General features: G+C 31.5%; 1 protein-coding gene across 1 annotated transcript in view; it reads right to left on the reverse strand.

Annotated features, from left to right (window-relative positions):
• Positions 1-11,590, reverse strand: part of LOC137658960 (proteoglycan 4-like) — a 24,875-nt gene that overhangs the window by 1,549 nt on the left and 11,736 nt on the right. The window lies entirely within an intron of this gene.

Genomic DNA, 11,590 nt, shown 5'->3' on the forward strand with positions numbered 1-11,590 from the left:
AAAATATAACCAGTCCTGCGCAATATAGGATTTAATCTGCTTTGAGATTGATTAAGACAGTTATATCACAATAACAATTTCATTGTTTCTCTTTTCCATCTTCAATATTAGGGGTGCACAGGAATCATTTAAAATGTCTAAGGGGAATAACAAAAGGTCGGGAACCCCTAAACTGTAGAGAATGTGATATCATGTATTCCAAAATTCTTTTTTTTCTTTTCTTGTTAGTAATGAGCCTGTTATTTTACAAAGGATTTTTTTTCTCATAGAAATAGCATTCCCTTCGACAAATGTTACATACATCTGCCTCATTGAAATAAACGTGTACATTACAATCAGATGTATTTTTTATTTTTATTCTCTTCATACTTCCAATGATGAAATTTACTTTTTTTGTAAGTTAATTTTGAATCGATATAGATACATTTGTTATTGTTATGCGTCATTTGCTTTCTTCGTTTCTTTGGTATAATTATTTTAACATCTCTCTCAATGTGCCTTGGTATTTTTAGTTGTATTATGCAGTGAAAATTTAAGTTTGCTATTTGCTATATATCATAGTCATCCTTCATTGTTGAAAGTGTAATTGTTGGAAATGTGAAGAGCCAAGTTAATTCAGAATGCATCAAAAGTGCCCTACTGAAACGTGGAATCTGTCGATTGAAATCTTATATTTTTGCTCGTTTTTTTTTATTGTATTGCTATTTTCTGTATTTTAGATATTAATATTCGAGTAAAGCTAAATATGTCAATTTAAAAATGGGAATAACTAGAAGGCTCAGGTTATTTATTTATGTCTCTCATGAGTATCAACTTTGACAAATATATAGGAAAAATGTGATTAATTATATATGTCATGCTAATAATAATAATATTATAAGAATGAAATAAGTAATCGAGGTCCAAAAACATATAGAAAGAAATAGAAATAGACAAATGATAAAACAAAAGAAATAGAGAAATAAATAACATAGGCTTCTCCCCACAAATAATAACTCAAATATTTTTTTTCAAATATAGGAACACCGGTTATAATCTATATATATATATATATATATATATATATATATATATATATATATAGGCCTATATATATACACTAGTGTACTAGACCCGTCAAAATGACTGCTAAATATTTAGATTTTACACACAGACACGAACACATACAGAGACTCATCCCTTTCCACCCCCTCCTCCTCTCCTAACCACAACACGGCTGTTGTGATGTCCGAGTGTATCTGTAGGAGGAGCCCCTCTCATCAGGGTGTGACTACTCCCTCTAACCCTACCCGAGGGACGGGAAGGAACGGAGTAGTTATATATATATATATATATATATATATATATATATATATATATATATATACATACAGTATATATATGTGTGTGTGTGTGTGTGTGTGTGTGTGTGTGTGTGTGTGTAGAAATCACGAAAGCTGACACGTGATGAATATAAAATGTATTATAGCCACGAAAGGAAAAATGAAAAGACTTGATTGTAGTTAGTACTTTCATCCACTCAGGACATCAACAGACTCAACAATGAGAATACATATACAAAGACATCGTATTTATACAGGAGAAGGGGATCCAACAGCTGTCAGTTTCTTGATAATTCCGGAGAAGTCAGATTTTAGATAAAAGGATAATATTGGATTAACGGAAAACAGACCTCGGCTTAGATTCAAATTTCTACCTTGAGTACAGGAGATTGAAAAGGAATTTGAATCTAATCCTAGGTCTGTTTTCCGTTAATCCAGTATTATCCTTTTATCTAAAATCTCACACTGAGTGACCTGGGGGAACCCAAACATAAAAATAACAGATGGTAAGAGATGGTGGCTATAATACACACACACACACACACACACACACACACACACACACACATATATATATATATATATATATATATATATATATATATATATATATATATATATATATATATATATATATAAACATTCACCAATTGAGTCCCTCGTCTTTTTATCCGCATCCAAATAAGATCTCGCGAGCTAACTTCAGGGTAAAACTGGTATAAGAGAGTTTGCGCAGTAAACTTTAAAATTTGATCAAGCGAGAATCCATGCTTCCCGGAGACCGTTCCAGCCACGTTCCAGCTTTATGGTGGCGAGAGGATTCCAGCTGCTGGAATTGGAGATTCTAAGAGACAGTAATCAAACTTTCCAAGCAATTTTCTTCTGCATACTGCAGATTATGTGATCACATGTGCTCTAACACAGTGACTCTTTCTTGGGAAAAAAATCTTTGCATATGTAGCTTTTTCAACTATATATATACACAATATATATATATATATATATATATATATATATATATATATATATATATATATATATATATATATGTATATGTATATATATATATTTTTTTTATTTATATATTACTTTACATTCTAGAATAAACGCATAAGTAACAATGATTTATATTTTAGATACTTAAAAAAAATCAAATCCTTTTATTTGGTTATTGTTTTCTATATTCGTATTATTTGTAGGATGTCTCGGTACTTAAGCTTTCGTTTTAATTCAGAGTTTTTATTACATTTATACTCCTCGTATTCTGTTTACAATGTTAAAACAAAAATCGTGATTCTAATCGGAAATTCTTAGTAAAAATATACTGTTTTTAGCCGTATTTCAGTGAAATACAGGCGACTGTAATTTTGACCCTTTGTTATTATCTTTTTAATGGTTAGTGACCTTAATATCACTCCTTTACGTCAATATATCCGTTTTTAAAACCGTAAAAGCCTGGCAACATTTGTTCCAGGATTTTTTACCGTTTTTACAGTAAAATTTTAACAGTGCATGCTGGAATAATAGTGTTTTTTAACAACACTATCATTTGCACATATATGCCAATTACTTAACTCCGAGATCTATTCTTTATGTCCCATTAAAATCCGACTTGTTTTATTCTACTCGCCAACTTGATGCATTGTATTCTGTTTGTAGCATGCGGAAACAATAACATTCCCTTGTTGACTGCTTGGATAACCTTGTTAACCTTGGTGTAACCGTTCGAAGCGTGAACCTTACCCAATTTGGATCCAATTCAATGACAAGGCCTGGAAAAAAAATAGATGTTGGTAGTTTTATTCTCTTATATTTAGTAGTTCCCTTTCTGAGGGGATACCTTAACGCGGTGAAATGGTTTGCGTATAGTCATGATCAGCAGAGCTGTACTAGTCATGGCATAATGAGGATGGTTTCCTGCTAGCGATCAGACGAAAATCTCCCACCATCAGCAATCTGTATTGTCAGCGTGTTGATGAAAACTGGCCAAACCTTATACAAAAATGACATGTCTGAGGCGTTTGTCCTGCATTGGATATTAATAGTTAAGAAATTAACGCTAGATAAAAAAATGATAGAATGTGATTTTCAGATTGAAAAAGAGATAAAATCAAAGTTGAACAATGATGAAAATCTATCAAGGAAGAAAATCAATGGTTTGGAAGGAACTATATAACTGGTGATAAGGATACTGACGTTTCAATATACGAAAAGAATAGGAAGGCGTTTACCAATTCAGCTCTTTGTCAATTATTCCCCACATCCCAATAGGATTTCGTGAGGCAACTTCGTGTTAAAATTGGTTCAAGTTTACGGACCAAAGTTTGAAATTTGATCAAGTGAGTTCCATCCTTCCAGGAGGACATTTCTGCCACTTTCCAGCCATTAGCTCTGGCTGGAATTTTCGTTGCTGGACTGAGATTTATCCCTTTTTTCCATAAATCCAGAATTTGTGGTTATTTTATCCTAATCCTCATTTGTTTATTTATTGTACGGCTTTTGATTTTTAAAAATGATAAGAAAACTTTTAGCTTTTCTTCGCACTCAGAAGTTTTTTTATTTTTTATACATTTTTTACTTCCATTGCATTAAAAATAAGTAATTAAAGTAAATAAAGTAATTAAACTTTTCTTTGCACACAAAAGAATTTTTATTTTTTATTTTTAACCCGATTTACTTCCATCGGATTAAGAATGATACCAAAAAATTGGTTTTTCTTCGCACACAAAAGCAAAGATTTTTCACATCTTATATTTTTCGTACATTTGACTAAACAATTAGCGCCAATTTTATTGCCATGAAAGCCAATAAATGCTTTTCCCATTCCCTGAAATAATTCAGCTTTCTTTTGTCATTAAACATTTTGTAACTTATTGTAACTCATTCAAAAACCCTTCTTCATACTTCTTTATATTACTTCCGTCAACGAATATGGAAGGTTATGTTTTCGCCCCTGTTTGTGTTTTTGTGTGTGTTTGTTTATGAACAGCTTCCTGGCCCCAATTTTAATCGTAAAGTAATGAAACTTGCAGCGATTAACTGTTACGTAAAAATCTGGAAATGATTAAATTTTGGAAGGTCAAAGGTCAGGGTTAAGGTCAAGCAAAATGTCTATTTCATGTAATCAGCCATATGTTTGGACATCGTTGTCATCGAGACATTAAACTTGGTTCATATTTGAATGTATGAAAATCCACGCTAATTAATACATGTTAAGGTCAAAGGTCAAGGCCAAGGTTAAAGCAAAAGGTCGAGAAATAAGCTGCCGCGGCAAGGGTCTGCACTCTACTGAGTGCCCCGCTAGTTTTTACTTATTTCGTCCTCCCAACCTTGCTTCAGGATTTTGTATTTTTATTTGAAACCTGCTAGAACAATCGCATTCCGTTGTATATTGTTTCGATAACGTTGTTAACCTCGGTGTTGCCATTCGGAGAGTAAAGTTTACCCAATTTGGAATGCATCGAATTCCATACTGTCAATTGGACAAGGCCTCATAGATTCTATTAGTTTTACTTTTTTTTAAATTTATTAGTTATAAAAGCAATGATAGTGGACAAGAAACCATAAGATAGAATTGCTCCATTAACAAGTTTAATTTAAAGATGTGTATGTAAGGATAATTAGTAATAATTAAACTATCAAAGAAACAATGTAATTGTTTTGAAGTATTTTTATTGGTGGCGTTGATGCCAATTTTGTTCCATTACACACACGTACACACACACACACACTCACACACACACACACAAAGGTTATTGACAATTTAGCTTCTAATCCTTTTTTCCCGCATCCTAGTAGGATTTCACGAGCCAATTTTGGAGTAAACTGGTTTAATTTTCCGGTAGCATATTTTGACATGTTATGAAAAATTTCACTTGTAGAGTTAATTCCATGCAAAAAAAGAACCATTTGTTTAGTTAATATTAGAAAGCATAAAATTAACGTGTAATGATCACTGACCCCTAATACATGGTCATCTGTTACAGAATTCAATCGGCTATCGTGAAGCTAGGCGATTTTTTTCTTGTTTAGGTAGATACACACAAATTAGACAAATTTCTGTACAGCCGAGCAAAAATGAACTTGTCTAGTGTTCCCTCGATTGGCAAAGATGTGTGTGTATACGTGCGTGTATGTGTGTTTATATAAGCATACATGCATATATATATATATATATATATGTGTGTGTGTGTGTGTGTGCGTGTATATATATATATATATATATATACATACAGTATATATATAAAACATCATTATAATCATCATCATCATCCGTTACTAGTTCACTGCAGAACAAAGGCCTCAGACATATCCTTCCACTTTTGACTGTTTATGGTTTTTTTGTGCCAGTTCTTCGACCCATCGTCTTTTCCTTCCTACCCTGATACTTTTACAATCTCTAGTGACCCATTTTGTTATTCTTAATATCCATGTATTGTCTGTTATTCTCATTCTATGTCCTTCCCACATCCATTTCTTTTTCTTACATGTTAGAATATCTTCTACTTTTGTTTGCTCTTGTATCCATGTTGTTCTTTTTCTGTCTCTTAGTGTTATTTTCATCATCATTCTTTCCATATATATATATATATATATATATAGTGTATATATATATATATATATAGTGTATATATATATATATATATATATATTTATATATATTGTGTGTATATATATATATGTGTGTGTGTGTGTGTACATAGGTAGGAAGGTGGATCAAACTAACAATCATCAGGAAAGACATATCACAGTTAATCCTATAATAACTTCGAGGCATTATGTGAGCTCTGTTTAACATAGCACTCCTAATATTAACAAGGATTAGCAGTACGCTTCGGGCTTAATATGCTTTAATCAGTATATCAACCATGACAGATGCGTTAAACAAGACTGACGTTTCTTCGTCTATGAAGTGCAGGACTTGGGCGAGATTCTTTCTTGGTGCTGACGATTGTTAACAAATCGTCGATTACCTGCTGTGTAAATGTCAGGATGCGACAGGTATAACTTCCTGGTGTGTTCTCCCCCCCCCCTCTCTCTCTCTCTCTCTCTCTCTCTCTCTCTCTCTCTCTCTCTCTCTCCTGGGTATAAACATTGTAAGAATACAATGAGAAGTGTTCTGTTTTAATGCAGTTACTGTTCTTAAAGTGTTATATTTTAATTGTTTATTACTTTTCATATAGTTTACCTATTTCCTTATATCCTTTCCTCACTGGGCTATTTTTTCCCTGCTGGAGCCCTTGAGCATAAATTATAGCATCCTGCTTTTCCAACTAGTACAGTAGCTAGCTAATAATAGTAATAATAATAATAATAATAATAATAATAATAATAATAATAACAGGGTAATAACTAATCTCAAAGCATAATCACATTACATTAACTTTATCCTATGATCTATTTTTCACTCGTAAATAGTTGTCTGAAAGAGCATGATAAGTCCATAATATAAATGTCTTGATAAACTAAATAGACTTTATTTCATAATCATTATTACACGTCAGCAAACTTATAGTTGCAGTTTAATCATTTTCCAGAATTATTTGCATGACCTAGCACATATTGTTGAGCAAAATAATGATAAAATTAATTAACAATGAGTTCTGTAACCCCCCCCCCCCGCCAAACAAAAAAAAATCAAGTTTTCATCCATAACATTTTCCTTTTTGTGTGTACTGTATGTATTTTTTATTACATTTGACTAACTAAATTCTAGACTTAGATAAGGTATTTTTTTATCCTCAGATAAATATTTTGTAATCTTCATTGTAAAATGTTGCAATGAAATAAATATAAATCTATTATTAAATATCAAAAATTTTTATCATGCCTTTGACTTAACAAATTCTAGTTCAGTTACTTTCCCACATGACTTAGATAAGTATTTTGTGATCTTTATAAAATGTGGAAATTACGTAAATAAATATTTATTATTTATTTTGAGAAGATTGCAAACATTTTCCATTATTATAATAATAATAATAATAATTATTATTATTATTATTATTATTATTATTATTATTATTATTATTATTATTATTATTATTATTAGCCAAGCTACAACCCTAGTTGTAAAAGCAAGATGCTATAAGCCCAAGGGCTTCAACAGGAAGAAAACAGCCCAGTGAGGAAAGGAAACAAGGAAATGAACAAACTACAAGGAAAGTAGTTAACAATCAAATTAAACATTTAAAGATCATTAACAACATTAAATTAGATATTTCATAGATAAACTATAAAAACTTAAAAAAAAAAACAAGAGGAAGAGGAATAAGATAGAACAGCGTGTTAATGTTCCACAAGAAGGAAGCCTGATAAATGTTTGTGATTATTGACTTTACGCATCTATGATATCCTATGAAGGGATTCTCAAATGAAAATAAATCTCCATCTTCATCATCTCCTTCGCCTATAGACGCAAAGAACCTCGGTTACATTTCACCAATCGTCTCTATCTTGAGCGTTTAAATCAATACTTCTCCATTCACTATCTTCTACTCCACGTTTCATAGTCCTCAGCCATGTAGGCCTGGGTCTTCCCACTCTTCTAGCGCCTTGTGGAGTCCAGTTGAAAGTTTGGTGAACCAATCTCTCCTGGGGAGTACGAAGAGCATGCCCTAACCATCTTCATTTACCCCTCATCATGATCTCATCCATATATGGCACTCGAGTAATCTCAGTTATAGTTTCATTTCTAATCCGGTCCTGCCATTTAACTCCCAATATCCTTCTGAGGACTTTGTTCTCTAATCTACTAAATCTATTGGAGATTGTTTCAATGTCATGTCATGACTCTTGTCCTTACAGTAACATAGATATCCCTAAACTGATATATAGCCTGATTTTTAGATATAATTTTGGGCGATTTGATTTCCAGATATTACTTAACCTAGCCATTGTCTGATTTTCTTTTTTCACTCTTTCATAAAACTCAAATTCTAAAGACCCTGTATTAGCGATCATAGTTCCTGAATATTTAAACGATTCCATTTCATTATTCCTTTCTCCTTCATCTTCCATTACATATTTGGTTCTCATCATGCCCGTCTTTCTTCTATTTATCTTGAGCCAAATCTCATGTGATATTTCATGCATTTTGGTAAGCAACCTTTGCAAGCAAGTCACCCAAGTTGTTTATCCTCCTCATGGATTTTGTAATGCATGGAGAAAGATTGGACAGGAAAATAAAACATGAAATTTATTGAGAAATGTATTTGAAAATTATTCGAAAATGCTCACAAGCAAAAATATAAGAATCAACATTTTTGAACTATTTTTCTACTGTAATATCTTGTTTTTTTTTTTTTTTTTTTTTTTTTTAATATCTTATCTTTCACCCTGCTTTTTAAGATATTTTTTTACCTAACTTTGTAATATTCTTTTTAATTTTTTTTTTTTGCTTAGCTTTGCAATAGTTTTTATATGTTTTTTAGTATCTTGTTTAATAGAATATTTTCAAGTCCCTAGCTTAGGTAAGGTCCTATTTAAATTCTTATTTTTTACAAAACTTTTTAATATCTTATTTTTTTACCTAACTTTGTAATATTAATTATTTTTCCCAGCTTTGTAATAGTTTTTATATCTAGTTTTTTAGTATCTGGTTTCATAGAATATTTTCAAGTCCCTAGCTTAGGTAAGGTCCTATTTAAATTGGATATTGATTAGATAAGAGAAATCTAACCAATGAAGCATAAATCCTATTAGATTGCTTGAATTCTGTAGATTCTGAACTTATAAGTTAATTTTAGCTTACAAATAACTTTATATCAAATGTCAGACCTTCGTAGAAATACTTAATAGTTGATATGATTTATTGATTCATTTACAAATATATTTAGATATACGTAAAGATACGATTTTTTTTTCTTTTTTGCCCTTATCTGTTTAAGATGACTTTCAAGATACATTCCAAATTACTTAATTATATTGTCACTTGTTATTGTTGTTCTGAAAACTATTCTTGTAGGTTTTCCTTATTACCTTACCTCACTGGACTATATTCCCTGATGGAACCTTTTGGCTTATAGCATCTTACTTTTCCAACTAGGGTTGTAGCTTGGCAAGTGATAATAATAATAATAATAATAATAATAATAATAATAATAATAATAATAATAATAATAATAATAATAATAAGAATAATAATAATAATAATAATAATAATAATAATAATAATAATGATAATAATAATAATAATAGTAATATAATATATATTCAAACTTGTGGATATAAACTATTATTTTAAAGAATCTTTTATGATACTCTTAAAAACAATATTGTATTTAAAAAATCTTCATATACGGTTTGAAATACAAACTTTTCGTATGTAGAAAGTATCAGATAAAATGTTCTTGATTTTTTTTTATTAACTTTTAATAGTTATTAAAAACTCAGCTGATCTGATCTCGTTGAATATCTTGATATTACCAAGATGGGAAACTCGGTAACCGTAATTTGATATTAGGTTACTAGCGTACGCGACCCGTCAGAATTGAAGGCTAAATATTTAGATAGATATGCATACATATGCACATCAGATTCAGCCCTTCCAACCCCCTCCCCCTTTCCTAAATACAATACTGTAGTTTTGGGGAATTTGTGGGAGGTTGTCGTCTCCGAATTTACATCCTGGGGTACCCCCTCTCACCGGGGCATGATGCGCCCTCTCCTCTTCCCGAGGGATGGGGAGAGACAGAGTACTCTGTATTTGTATATGTGAGTTTACATATATATATATATTATATATATATATAGCCAGACACTCTTTATTGTATAAGGGAGATGGTGTGTGTTCAAAGTCTCTCTCTTCTCTCTCTCTCTCTCTCTCTCTCTCTTTCTGCAAGTTTAAAAAGTCGTTCATGAATGGCAAAGGCAAAGAGAAAAGGCCCACTAGACGCATATGATCAGCACCCTGTTCTTCCTATCACCCACTGTAGGACCAAAGTGCATCAGGTAGTGGCCTTTCAGTCTCCGACGTTTCCACTAAGCTTCCACAAACATCAAACTTGTGTCTTTCAGAGCCTATAAAGGCTTTAGTGATTCTTCTTGTATTATTACATTATTATAATCAGGGAGAATAATTTGATGAAGTATAATGAAAAATAAATAAATTCTAAAAAAATAGAAAATAAAATTGGATTAAATTAAGGAATTGAATAATGCTAAAAGAAATTTAAAAAGAAAAAAATAAGTAATCAAATTAGAAGAAGATTGTATATTTAGTATTCAAATGTTACATTATTTTACTGTAAATTAAGTCTCGTTTATCATAATATATATCAAAGATAGGAAGCAAATATTTGGAATTTCCTGATTATATTCTTTCAAGTATTTTTTCCAGGTTTCTGAGAAATGCTTTTATAAATTAGAATTACAGTATTAATACCTCCGCCGCCAATGATGTTGGAAGGAGGCTATGTTTTACCCCCCTTTTGGGTGTGTGTGTGTGTGTTTGTTTGAGAGCAGATTCCTGGCCACTATTCTATTAGTGGTGGAGATCTACGCTCTACCGAGTACCCCTCTAGTTGTTAATGTAACCTATTTCAAGAAGTTGTTTCTTCTGGACGTTAAGAAACGATTTTTTTTTCCGTGTCAAAAACTAATTTTGCATTAATTAAGCTGTCTTATGAGACATGTAAACAGAATAATGGTCACAATACCTTCTGTGCTAAAAAAGTTTTATTTCTATTAAATTGTATTTTTAGTATATACAGTACCTTAGTTATTAGATATGACTATGAACTCAAGAAAAAAAAACGTCCAGCGTGTTTACATATTTTTCGACAAAGAAAAGAAAAGTGTGAGAAAGAAAGATAGACAGTATATTTTTTTGCTTCCAATAAGTCATGCTTAAAGAGGAGAGAGAGAGAGAGAGAGAGAGAGAGAGAGAGAGAGAGAGAGAGGGGGTGCTACATATTTTTCGAAGCAGAAAAAGTGTAGAGAAAGAAAGATATACCGTATATTATCCGCTTCAAAAAAAGATATACTTAGAGGGAGAGAGAGAGAGAGAGAGAGAGAGAGAGAGGCTACATTTTTTTCGAAATAAAAAATGTAGAGAAAGAAAGATATACCGTATATTTTCTGCTTCCAAAAAACAATGCTTAAAGAGAGAGAGAGAGAGAGAGAGAGAGAGAGAGAGAGAGAGAGAGTGTGGCTACATATTTTTCAAAGCAGAAAAATTCTATAGAAAGAAAGATATTCCGAATATTTTCTGCTTCCATAAAAAACCTTTCTTAAGAGAGAGAGAGAGAGAGAGAGAGAGAGAGAGA

The sequence above is a fragment of the Palaemon carinicauda genome, chromosome 19 (genome assembly GCF_036898095.1).
Source record: "Palaemon carinicauda isolate YSFRI2023 chromosome 19, ASM3689809v2, whole genome shotgun sequence".
NCBI lineage: Eukaryota > Metazoa > Arthropoda > Malacostraca > Decapoda > Palaemonidae > Palaemon > Palaemon carinicauda.